This window comes from Triturus cristatus, chromosome 8, assembly GCF_964204655.1.
Source record: "Triturus cristatus chromosome 8, aTriCri1.1, whole genome shotgun sequence".
NCBI classification, from domain to species: Eukaryota; Metazoa; Chordata; class Amphibia; order Caudata; family Salamandridae; genus Triturus; species Triturus cristatus.
Window position 1 is genome coordinate 581799262 of NC_140591.1, and position 13534 is coordinate 581812795.

A 13534-nucleotide genomic window follows, 5' to 3' on the forward strand; every position below is an offset into this window, starting at 1 on the left:
TGCCATTGAGAAGTACTTTCTTACTGTGCCACTGCCAATGCCTGAAGAAGAACTGGTGGTAGGTGGGTGTGCCATCGATTGCCTCTCTGCAGTGCATACTTCTCCTGAGGTAGGGATTGGTGCAAGTCTCATCAGGGGCCTTGCAAATATGGGAGCTGGTGGTGCTACCAGTGTCACATCCCTTGGAGCAGGTTGAATAGTGATGTTGGACTCCTCTATGCCAGCATCCACAATGACTAGCTCATCATCATCATCCTCTTCATTATCCCCTTCCAAAATTCGAAGGCTTTCAGAACTTTTCTGTTTCCTTGCCTCTCCCGGTGTCTCCTGGACTCTGCCGGGGTCCACTCCATGTACCTATCATCATCATCAGAAGTGGTGATTGGAGAAGATGGTGAAGTAGTACCCTTCATTTTCCTTCCTGGAGATCTGGAAGCCAATGTGTCTAAAACAGGATGGTCTTGCTCGGCAGGAAGCTCAAACTCCTGTTCTGCTCCAACTTCAGGAATAGCTATTATTGGTGGCTGCAGCTGCTGTCCACTTTGTTCTGTTTCCTGAAATGATTGGGTACTACTTTGCAAAAGGACAAATCAAATTTAGAGTCACTACTCATCGGTGTCACCAAGACTGTAGTGGCTGCCTCACTGACCGACATAGTCTTGAGTCTTGGGCTTAGGTTGGAGTGGTGCTTTTGATGTGGGAGTGCTGCTCCCAGGTTCCTCCCCAGAGGCCTGTCTGCAAGGCACACGACTACCGAAAAAGGTTGTGTTCGGCAGGTCACTGGTGGAAAGTTTTTTCTTCTCACTGACTACTTTCTTGGGAGAACCTTTCTTTGGGGCCATCTTAAAACTTTCTGTTGGCAGTGGATCTTAGCTGAACAAGCACAAGTAGTAGTAAACAGATACTTTTATTGAGACTATTGTCCATAAAACACTCTAAAACAGTAAAACATTTGCCCAATAAGAATGACTTAAAACCCACCTAACCGGGTCATTAACCACCCGTTCTACTGTAATACATCCTTGAGACTCTGTTTATCTATGCGTATAAAGTTAGCAATTCCTACTACCAAATCTAAATAATGCATTTTGGCTAGTAGATCTATTGCATCCACCCTTTGCACCGTTCTATATTTGAAAAACAGAGGTCTTAAAACTTAATCCTGCCAGAAATTAAAAAAAACACAATTCACAAGTAAATGTTACAAAGCACATTTTAAATCCAAAGGACAAAGCTAAAAACCATTATTATCCTGAATTTTAGCACGTTGGCTGATGGATGAATAAATAGGGTTGCAACCTGCTCTCATTCCGCAGTGCAGGATCAGGTAGCTGCATTAGGTAGGGGAAGGCTGTATCAAGGCCAAGAGTGTTTATTGAGAAGCTCATAGACCAGGAGTCTTCAAACTAGGGGGGGGGGGCTCTAGGGTGTTCTTAACTGATCCCAGGGGGGGCACCAGGATCTGGTCAAAAGAAGCATCATGCCGATAGCAGTGCTTTGTATTAAGCTGAAACAAATGATCAGCAGTCAGCAACTCTGTAATGGGACATTTGTAAAAGGTTTAACATAGCTATAATGTGTAAATAAGTCTAGACATATTGCAACGTTGCAAATTGAATAGAATAACTGTGAAAAATTTAGGGCAGGGCGCAATGATTTTTTTTTTAGTACTGGGGGTGTGGCATTAAAAAGTTTGAAGACCACTGTCATAAACTGTTTCTTTCTCAGGTACGCCAGATCAATAAACTCCACAGCCTTTGCCTCAGACTCTTTCAGAGTTTACTGGGAAAGGGCGACCAGGTTACAATTGTGCAGTGCTCTATATGTAAATTCTCTAGGACCCTTAGTCTTTTTCTTCCTTCCCTAGTCCACTTTCTTTTGCTACCTTGGACCTTAACCCAACAAAGTCCAGAAACCTTAGCCACTTCACAGTCCTCCAAGAGCTTATTGAAGAACCTTGAAGCTCGGGAGGATGCCAACAATACCGCTGCACCGTATAGCTCCAATGGGGGTAATTTCTCCTCATAAGCCTTCATCAAAGGGGTGAGATGCAACCCTCCATATTTTCAGTTAAACCTGTACCCTGCAAAAAGGACCTCTCCTTAATGCTGTCCATATATGGGTGCCATTTTAGGTTCTTTTTAAAGGTCAGGCCTAGATACTTATAAGAATCCACTTTTTCCACCTCCCAAGCATATAGAAACCATCTGAATCTTTTCACTTTTTCCCCAAAAAAACAACACCTTGTTTTTTTCTAAATTGATCTTCAACTGATTCTGCTTAGTGTATGCTTCAAGGGAGTGTAATTTCCTCTACATGCCCACTGGAGTATAGACCAGTAGTACCAAGTCGTCTGCATAAAGCAGGCTAGAAATGTGTCAATTCCCTGCTTTAGGAGAGAATGACTCTATTTGGTTTAAAGATGTTGGGAGTTTGGCCAAAAATAGGCTAAAAACTGGGGGGTCAATACACACCCCGCTGAAGGCCCTTCTTAATGGGGAGTTTCTGAGATATCCTGCCTGACTTATCTAGGTCGACCTGAGCCCAATTGTCTGCATGTAAGATTTGCAAAATGCTAAGGAGTTCCGATGGTAGCTCTCAGGCAGCAAGTTTGCTCCATAATAGTTCCCTGTTTACTGAATCAGAAGCTGTTCAGAAATCGACAAACCAACAACAAAGCTTCTGGGTCACTTCCAGGGCCTTCCAAATGATGGCCCAACGAGCAAAATAGTGGTCTGTAGTTGAATGGCCTTTCCGAAAACCCTCTTTCTCAATTGGAATAACCTTATGTTCAGAAGCCCAATCCTCCAGCTTAAATAATTTTTGAAAATACTTTAGCCAAGATGTCCAGATGACTAATCAGTCTGTAATGTGAGGGGTCTGAACCATTCCTCGTTTAAAAAATGGGTCTCTCAATTGACCCTTTCCATGTTGGAGGGTGGGTGCAGGTTGAGGCTATCCCACAAAACAAAAGGAAGTACACCCTTGCCCACCAGTAGCTATTTGATTTAATTATTAATGCCAGCATGTTTCCAGGGCTTGCGGCTGTTGAGTGCTTTAATCTATCAATAATTACCCTAACCTCTTCTATGGAGAACCAGGTGGGGGAGCTCTTTAACAGCTATGCCCAAGGACCCAACTGGGGAGGAAAACCTACCATGAAAAGCTTTCAAGTACATTGCCCATCCTACATATTAGGATCCCTCCATTCTGGGCACTTCACTCATTTCCTTTTGCCCAAAACTCCCATTGATCCCCTGATTGGATAATCTCCTGCATCTCATCCCATTTACTATAATAAAAGGACTATTTTCCTTTGATCAGCTGCTTGTTTTGGGACTTAAGCCTATTCCACTCGTGGGATAGACCACTTCCAGGGTATCGCCTAGCTCGGCTGGCTGCTAGTCTCACCCGGTGTTTCATTTCCTGACAGGCTGGATCAAACAAACCCTTCTCTTTACAATGACAATTTGCCTGTGATGCGCAATTTCTAACATTAATGGCAATACAGCCCCGCACATTAACTAAAATTTAATTAAACTAAGCAATTCTGTTATCTAAGCTCACAGTGAAAACCTCAGTATTTTCTGACAATTTATAAGCAGCAAGAAGCTCAAGATGGGCAGAATCTATGCGAGTTGATAGCCTCCGTGAGTAGGATATCTCCAAAGGGAGTAGCCTCTAAACAGCCACTGGCTCATGAAGACAGAGAACAGCCAAAATGGCCCAATGATCACTGTTCTCATATTTTGCTACTTTAAAATCTGTAAAGAGACCAAGATACCAGACGGGGGAAAACATATAGTCAATCGGGCCCGCCGAAATCCCCTGCCAAAATATTTCTGCTGCTGACATATCATTAACACAAATGTTCAAGCAGACCAAACCATTGTTCTTTAACCATTGGCTCATGGCTTTAGCCTCCCACTTGATTGATCCAGCAGGAAACAAGGCTGGAGAGATATTTTACTGATCCAAGAAATCTTCCATCTATTGGTCAGCATGGGCGGGGTATAAGCAGGCATTAAAAGTCCTCTGCCAGGATTATGGTTTCTTCTGGAAATGTTACAATAATGTCATGGAAAGATTGATCGAGGGAGTTTAGCCAATCCTTCATTCTCTGGTACTCTTCCCTATGGATATATATGTTTATGAGAAGGAAACACTGCAAATATTATTATTCAGGCCAAGCTTAAACACAGAGAGCTGCATACCACTAGACATATTGAGAATCTGCTTAGAGTTCTTGAGTCCCTTGGTAGATATTAAGGTTTGGACCCCTGGTGAGGCTTTGCCATTACCTCGCCTCAACCCTTTACTATTCAGCACCACAAAGACTTCTATGGTCCTATCCTCTCTCAGCTAAGACTCTTGAAGAAATACCTTATGGTAGGGCTTCATTCTTTCCTGTAATACACCGCTTTTAAAAAGACACTCAAAACCATGGATATTCCGGCTCAGGAATCTCAGATTGGGAGAGGGATCCTCGCTATATAGGCCAATATAGCGAGTCACACCCCCAGGTGTCAGGGAACTGCAACAGGAGGGCAAATCTGTAGCCCTGACCCCAGACCAAAACCACGCTGTGAACTTGTAGTCTGTCATTTACTAATACCACCCTCAGATTCTTAGGGGCTGGCTATCCTGCTATGATCTCCTAGCCATTGAATGTGGCCAATCATATGGATCGGATGTAAACTGCTCCCACTGGTCACCAGCTAATCTGCCATGCATGGATAGGAAAGAAGAGGGAATGGACTCTTGTGTAGAGGTAAACAGAATAGAATTCTCCCTAGGGGGATCACTGGCTTGCAGGCCTGCCTTAGCCAGGTCATCTTCTGCTTTTATTACCAGCTGGGCAATTCAAACGGAGATACAAGAGACTTTTGAGACCTCCCTTCCCTGATCCTCTGGAATCCCACGGAAAATAGGTCATCCATGGATACTCTAGAGACTGAAGGAATTTAATGGAATATGTGCAGGATTTTTAGGCGGTTTAGGGCGCGTAACTTCCTTGCATTTTTACCCTGGCGGATAATGTCCAGCAACAACTCAGAGTTGCCCTGCTCAGGATTAGGTGGATTCCCTGACCTGGTGCAGGGTACATTGCATACCTTTTTGGTGCCCAGGTTCTTCGATATCTTTCTACTAATTGGGCTCAGAGACTTTTTACTTACACTAGTGCTGGTTTTTAAAGGTCAAGGGGACACAGCTGGCTGCACTCTAACTTAGGCTTTTAATGCGCCCCACTCACGGGTAGTTGTGGCTACTACAGCGCCACTCTGTGGAAAAGCTGAGCTTAAATGCTGTTCTAGCTCAGTGGCCTCCTGACCAGGGGGAACAGACCATGCCTTCATTCTTAGGCACTTCCCTTTACCTATATTTAGTTTATATGGCTTTGATCTTCTTCTCAAACATCTAAACCTCTGCAAGAGATAGTAGCTTGATGAAAACTTGGGGGGACCAAAAAAACATAGGCCCTTCCTAACCAACATTGGCCATTTGGAAACATAGACCGAGGCCTTTAATGCTAACGGGGTCTGATTTTCTTCTGATGTAGTTAACCTTTGACCCACCAAGGCTCTGTGAAGAAGTACATTAAGATCCAGTCACTCATTTACAACTTCCAAAACATTTTTGGTATTATGAATTTCTGACACAATTGATCCAGCGGTGAACCAGCAACATATACTCCAATACCATATACTCACCTGGGCCCATAAACACACATACACACGCACAGGCCAGTAAAACCGCTGGAGTCAAAGTTTGTGTTGTTTCTTGCTTCAAGATTAGTTACCTATCATTCCTAACTGATCTTTCACTGATCAAAAAGTTATTTTCTCAGGTCAATGGACCATTAGTTGAACTAGTTGATGATGAAATGTCATGAATTATTTCTCTTTGCAATGAAATGACCTCAGACTCGGGAATTTTTTAAAAAGCTTTATCTAAATTAATTTCATGTGAGCCACTTTCAAAGTACAGCACAGTCTCCGCCACTCACAGGAAGGACGATTCAATTAATCCATAAATTAAACAGATATATCATTCTCAACAATGACGTTGCTCGGAAAGGAGAGGATAGAGAGAAAAGCACATCTACACATTCACGAAAATATATTTACCTAGGATGGTGTGAAAAGCATCCCCCTGGCCAAGGAGCTGGGAAGGGTCCCCCGGAAAAGATCAGGCAACAAAAGTTTCAGGACAGGAATCAGGACAGGATAGATGACCTCTCTAACACCGACGCTTACGTAGCACTCCTCTCTGACACTCTCTTCCTCCTCGAGATTCTTCCACGATCTTCTTCTAAATTAATTGAGCTTAGGTAGATGGTTCTGCATTCGATTTTTCATCACTCCAACAGCATCCCAAGCTCTGCAGCATTCAGCAAATCTCCTTCTCCATCTGACTAACTAAAAAACTACCTCAATTATACCCTACAATATTCATGTGCCACTCATTAATGTTGCAATATCGTAAAAAATGCTAACTCTGATTGGACAGGCAAGGGGAATGATCATCACACCATGCTTATTTTTCAATTTAGTCTTTCAGTCCATTGTTCAAAAATCCCACCCCTTAATTTTTATTCATAAATCTTTATTCTCACCCATATTCACATCTTATTAGACACAAAAGTATAATTTTCATGTGTTCCCATTCATTTCAGAGGACTTCGGGCTGGTTCCCAGGGTATGTATCTTTTGCGTCCTTGGACTGCGTTCAAGAGTCACAACACTTCTTCTGGCTCACTCACACCACGCATGTGTGGAGATCAGGTGGGTTATAGATTCCGAATTCATACGAGAGGCCCAAATACATACTAATAAAAGAGTCAAAAAGACAAATATTTATTTCAAAATGAAATGGTTTCACTGTATACCACCTATCTCTACTCTAATCCCATTTACTAATAAATGATTTCGCCACATTAGCATTAGCAAAACAGCTTGGTTTAGTTTCAGCAGAGCATATGCCAAGCATGTGAGCTTTCTAGTAGCCATATTAATACCGTCTGCGCACGCGCAAGATATTCCCTCCAAGCGACAGCTCGTCATACTACGTAGATGCAGTTGATGCATGAGCAGTAAAGATTTCCCCGTTAGCGGCCATTTTAGAATTTTGCTTGAGTTACTTATTAGTAAGACACATAGGCAAGCTTCTCTTTCTTTTATGTCAAATGTGATGCGTATTAATTTACAAAATACATACCTAATACAAGGTTAGAAGTTAAATGAGAGGATTGTTTCCGAGTCTCTTTTCTACGAGTCCTTGCTCCATCACAATATCTTTCAAAAGCTTAGAATGAGCCACCTGGATTGTACTTATTGTCACCAAAGTTTCTGGTATATAAAGTTTTTTGCATAAACAACATTATGTCCAACAGAGATGAAGAGCGGGATGACTGTCTATTGATTGACCGTGCCAGTGAATCTTGAGTTGCTTTGAGGGACCCAAGCGGGGAGCCCTTTTGTGGTGGTTGAGGGCTCTGATCTGGGGGAATGTATGATGAAAAGACCAGGCGGCCCGCACCTCTCTGACTTCAGAGAAGATAATGAAATATCAAGGCAGGGTAAGGGGGTTAATCTTGGACCCCTTTTCAAGGTGGGCTGCGAGCAGACCTCCAGAGTATTTACTAGTTGGATGGAGTTATTGGCCGAAGGTATCCCCTCTTTTCCTGGAGGGGGGACACTGGTCATCCCACAAACTGCACTTGATGGAGAAAGTGACCTGATGCTGAAATTTTTAGCGACAAAGTTCCTTATTGATGTAGCCAGAGGCGAATGGGTAGCATTCTCATTTGAAATGGAGCTTAAATTAAGTAGGGCATTAGCCTTTTATCCCCTGCCTTCATCCTTTTACAGGGCCTCCCTTGAGCTTTGCCTTTTGAGGCTCCAAGCAAAGTTCTCTTCTAGCGGAGCACAGGAGGAGCGACACTAAGGGAGGGATCCATGAGAGAGAATGTATTAAGCAGTCAGGAAGTCCTGGGAGGAATAAATAAAAATGAAAAGGAGAAGAAAAAAAAGAATCACTTACCTCCTCCTTTCACAAACCCTAGCTTACCACTGCAGCTGCCACCGCCACACCATTCCTTGCTCTTCCAGTTAACTTAGCAATCTGGATGTCTGGGAGGACGGAGAATAGCCAAATTCCCTTTGAGGAGCTTCTGACCTGGATATAAGTCGAGGCGAGGTAATGTGGAGGAGAGGGGTAACTTGCCTTGGAAGCATCAGATTACACTTGAGGGCCCTGGGACAAGCTATGGGGGAAGGCCAACTCTCCCACCCTACCACATGCTCAACCCCCTGGCTCCCTGAGGGGCTAGAATGCAGTGGAGGGAGGGAGCCTAACACACCCACCAGCCCTGCCGGAACCCAGGGCTCCTCCTCAAAAGCGCTCCTTCCTGAGGGACTTAGGATGAGTCCCTCCTTGCACCACCTCTACCGACTCCTGGGAAGAGAAGGGGAGGAAGGGTTCCACCCCATAAAAGTGCTTATCCGTCACCTTGTAATACTCCTTTCAAACCACTTCTGATCCAATATCACTCCAATGTCCAGACAACCCTAAGCGTCCACAATGCCGAGTTCAAAAACAAGAGAGCCTGGCAGCAGAAACAGACGGGCCGAGCTGGCGTCGGAGGTAACATTGAGTATGTTGGCGAAAGCGGGTGAGCAAGCAAAGCAGGGCTGGACTGCATGAGCAGACGAAGAAACTTACAGTAGAGATTAATGATTGTGACAGGGATTGTGGAAGCGGAAGAGCTTGGAGAACTGACGTCACTGTACAGACCTTCTGTTTAGCAGTACTGTGATTGACGTCTCTTCTTCTGTTGTGCACCTAAAAGCAAACAAGCAAGAAAAACATTTAGTGAAATGTGGCATTGTTGCAGTTTGAATTAATACAGACAAAGGCAATATTAGCTTGGGTTAGGAAATAATAAATCAGCCACTTTAAAGCCAAACCACCCTACCATACCATAAAATGTCATTTTCAATCAGGATAACACAACATACATCTATAGCTTTTTGCTTAATGTCCATCTATTCTAAATGAGACACCTGTGGCACTCAGTGAAGTGCATGGGTAAATGCAATGCTAATCTTTAAAATAATGAAGGTTAGTATGCGACTATGGCAGGCAATGTGGTCCAGGGTGAAATGGAATAATCATTAAAAAAATGAATGATGCCGATGTGTCGTGTGGCTGTGCGCTTGTGGTGACTGGATGGATGGATGGATGGATCAAGGAAAAATTATAAATAATTAAGTAAATAAAAAAATACAATAAATAAATATTTTGTTTAAAATTACAAAATCTAAAATAACAAGTACAAAAACTAACATTAAACCAAATATTAGAATACAAAATTAAAGTGAAAAAAATATTATAAATTGAAATTAAAAATTAAAAAATTAAAAATAAAATAAAAACATTGAAATAAAACATTAAAATAATAAACAATAATTGCTGATGTGTATATGGAAGGATGAGAGAAAAACAATTGTGAGGCAAGGAGGTCCAAAATAAAAAATGGAGGTAATATAGAAGCACTGTTCATCAAAATCATATTCTTAATATTGATATATTACAATGATTCTTAAGCATATTATTAAACTGATATCACATCCATCCATGCAAGCCTATGGCAAACAGCACACTGAATGGAGGCACAAAATGACCACCAGCCACATGGTCAACAAACAGCAGCGAGCAAGGAGACATGGAGAACAAATAACACATGCAGGTCTATGGCAAAGGCACACTGGCTGGATGCACAAAATGGCTTCCAGCCACATGGTCACACAATAACAACAAGCAAGGAGGCATGGGGAACAAAGAACAAATGCATACCTACACCAAAGGCATACTGACTGGATGCAAAAAATGGCTGCCAGCCACATGGTCAAACAACAACAGCGAGCAAGGAGGCAGGGGGAACAAAGAACACATGCAAGCCTATAGCAAAAACACACTGGCTGGATGCACAAAATGGCTGCAAGCAAGGAGGCATGGGGAACAAAGAGAACAGATTCAGGCCAAAGGACACAGACTCCACAAAATGGCCCCTGACCACATGGGATGTAGAGCAAAGACAAATAGTGGCCTATGGAAAGCACACTCACCGGCCAGACAAAGGAGGCATGGCAACACTGAAGACAACACTATAATGAATTCAGCAATGCCAAAAAAAACTACCCCAATACACATTCTCCCGAGGCAGCAAATATTACACCACATATACACTTTTTGTACACAAAAAAAGTGAAACATAAAAAAGCCCCCATTTAATCCAATGCCATCCCAGCCATAAATGATGTTTTAAAACAACATATACCACAGAAACAGTTGTTTCATGCACCCATGGCTAGTACTGGCCTGGGCCTACAGACTGGGTGGCCCGTTGGCACACTAGGCCACATAGTAAAATAAATAATTAAATATTGCAAATGTAACAAACATGGAGAACGTGTACTGAAATGTGCAACATTATTCCTTTCGAAAAGAAGAAAAATTAAATGTAAAAATATAACTAGGTCCCTACCGGAACTGCAGGACACCCACCACAGCAAATAAACTGAATACATTTACACATAAATACTGCTGAATGCCCTCTATCAAACAAACAACACCCTTATACAAGAGTTTTTGAACTTACTTGTGAAATCTCAAATACAAAGTCTTAAATACAACAGACAAAGAGAGTGATTCTTCCAGCTCCAAATCCAAATGAAAAGCGACCAGGAGATGGACAAAGCATTGGGAGCCTGCTGGACAGGAACAGGGAGTTGGAGTCTCTGGGGCACTTCCTTCCTGTTGGAAAATAAAGTTTTCACGTAAAAAAAAACTTGAACTGTCCGCTGGAGACAAAAATTCACTCTCAAACGTAATTTTGAGTAGATGTAGCTGCTTCTCAGGCACAAAACTACTCAAGGTGCATTTGCAATCACAAGTGACACTATATTGGCGCCGTCGTGGCCAGAAGCCATGTGAGTGGGCAAAAATCTTGTGAATGCTCACTAGCTGCCTGAGAATATTGTGGATGAGCACCAAAACAACTCTCGAGCACACAAACAGAAACTCCGCTTCTTGACAGATGGCAGAATCCAGGAACTCTGCACTACTCTGCATAACACGGAGTGCCCAAATTCGTAAAAAATACTGCAATCAGAGCAGAGTTTTCCACCCGGGCCTAATAATTATGAGTATGTTTTTGATAATTACAACTAATTACACTACAGAGTACTATTCAATTTGCACCCACCCCTAGTGCAGTCACAGTTCTCGGAGGTATGGTATGATATGGTGCACCAAAGCACTGATAAACCTGTTGCCTAATACAGTTTTGGTGCTCAGGGGCCCAACAATGTCTATGCCCACCCTTTCAAATGGGACAGGAACAGTAATCAGAGGAGCCTTTTGCTTTTTCTCTGATTCCCCACTGGCCTGGAAGGTGGGTCTTGACCTACAGAATGCACTTGAGTCTTTCTTCATCCGGACCAATAAAAGTGGGTGGCAAGCCTGGCAAATGTCTTGTCTTGTGCCACATGTCCTGCCAGGGGTATATCATGAGCTAGATCCAGTAGGAAGGCTTTGTAGCACTGAGGGACCACCAACTCATGAGTTCCCAAAGGCTTAGTAACTTTAGGCTCACCATACAGTAGATAATTATAATAACAGATAAGGTGATCTCCAGAGGTGTCACCAGCTGCTTGGGCCCCAGCTTGCCGCCTTAAGTCCTGCAGAGTTGGGCATGTTTTCTGAGCTCTAGAGAACTAATCCCTGGTGGCCCACCCTCAACCTGCCACCTAGCAAGCTCAGGCAGGTCTCCCAGTGCTGTAACATCCTCCATTGTAGGCTCCAGGGGGATGCCCTCAGATCAACTTTCTCCCAGCCCATGGGAGTTTCTTGGACTGGTTTCCCACACCCCTTGCCCTTCCACTGTTTGGCAGCTACCTGGGTAATTTTTCCAGGCTCCAGGTCTCCTTGAATACTCTCTGAGGCTGCCATGGGCTGTGTGAACAATCATACCCACCCAGGCAACCATAACATCTCCAGTTGGGATCTAAGCTCTACTTCTTTACAGACTCTGTGTTGCAAGTCATTCCCTGGCCGAAATCCTATATGCATGGCAGGACACACAGCTACTTTAGTAGAACCCGAGTTCCCCCCACTCAAATCGAACCAGAGCCACCAGTTAGTGAATCTCATTGTTGTCTTCCACCACAACCTAGTGGAATGTATTGGCGATTAACTGCTCTGAGGACACCAGATGACACCTGACAGTGGTCATAGAGGTTCTAGTGTCCCTCAGAGCCTCTACCCTCGGCCCATTGATAGTGACCTACTGCCTAAATGTGGAAGTATTAGAAGCATTTAGACTTGGAGAAATATCGCTTTGTCACACAGGGACACTAAGGTAACTGCTGCCCTCTCTCTCATACTAATTGGGGCAATATCCTCCCCAAGAGCTACACTGCCAACCCTTGGGTCGGCCCACCAGTGGGAGGCTGTGCCTTCTTGGGATATTAGACATAACCCTTCATGTGTCCATATCTGTAACAATCACAGCACTTGGGGACAGATCTCACTGTTTTCTTGTCAATACCCCCATTTATTTCCAGGCAGGCTGGGGCTGGGCCTCCATCCCCTTTGAACTATTTTGGGGGCCTTTACAGAACCCTTTATTTATGTTTTTATCTCCCCCTGACCACCCTTTTGGGACCCCCAGATACCTTCTTGTGGACCCTGATACTGAGCCAATTGTCCGCTTTCTTAGCAAACTCCCTGGAAACTGTTAAATTACTATCCACAAAGTGTTGGTGCAGCTCTGTAAAAGAATGGCTGAACATGTGCTCTCGGCTGCAACAAATTGTACAGCCCCATGTAATCAGGCATATTACTGTCTTCACCCAAAGCCAATCTACAAAACCCACCCATTCTGTTAGCACAGCTTCTGGATGTTCTTAAACCTCTTCCTGTACTTCTCAGAGGTGAGACCATGAACAAAGCTTTTTTGTGGTTGCAAACTGCCTGATTTGCTAAATTGGGCTATTTGCGACCACAAAAACGCTTTTTACAGTGTACAAAAGGCAAATTGTGATTCGGTAACTTGTTACTGAATGGCAATTTGCATTTGCTATCAAATACTGATTCACTATTTGGAATGGGTGCCCCTTCCAAATAGCAAATCAGAATGGTATGTATTAATGTTTTGCAACCAATTTCCGGTTGCAAAGCAGTAATACTTTATCACCAGTTTAAAACTGGTGGTAACGCATTCGCAAAGGGAATGCTTTTAAGCATTTTTCAAGAGTCAGGCTTTCTAATACCTAGCCCACACGGAAATGATTGTCGACATGATCAGGCACTGTTTGAAGAATAATTGTTTTTTATTCAATGGGACACTGTAAATACAACGTCTTGGGTATTAGAAGGGCATATGATTCACTCCAAGCTTCGCTAATATCTTCTTAGGCTGGTCGGAGCTAACAGGGCCTCCACTTTCTCGATAAATTCATCAATTTTG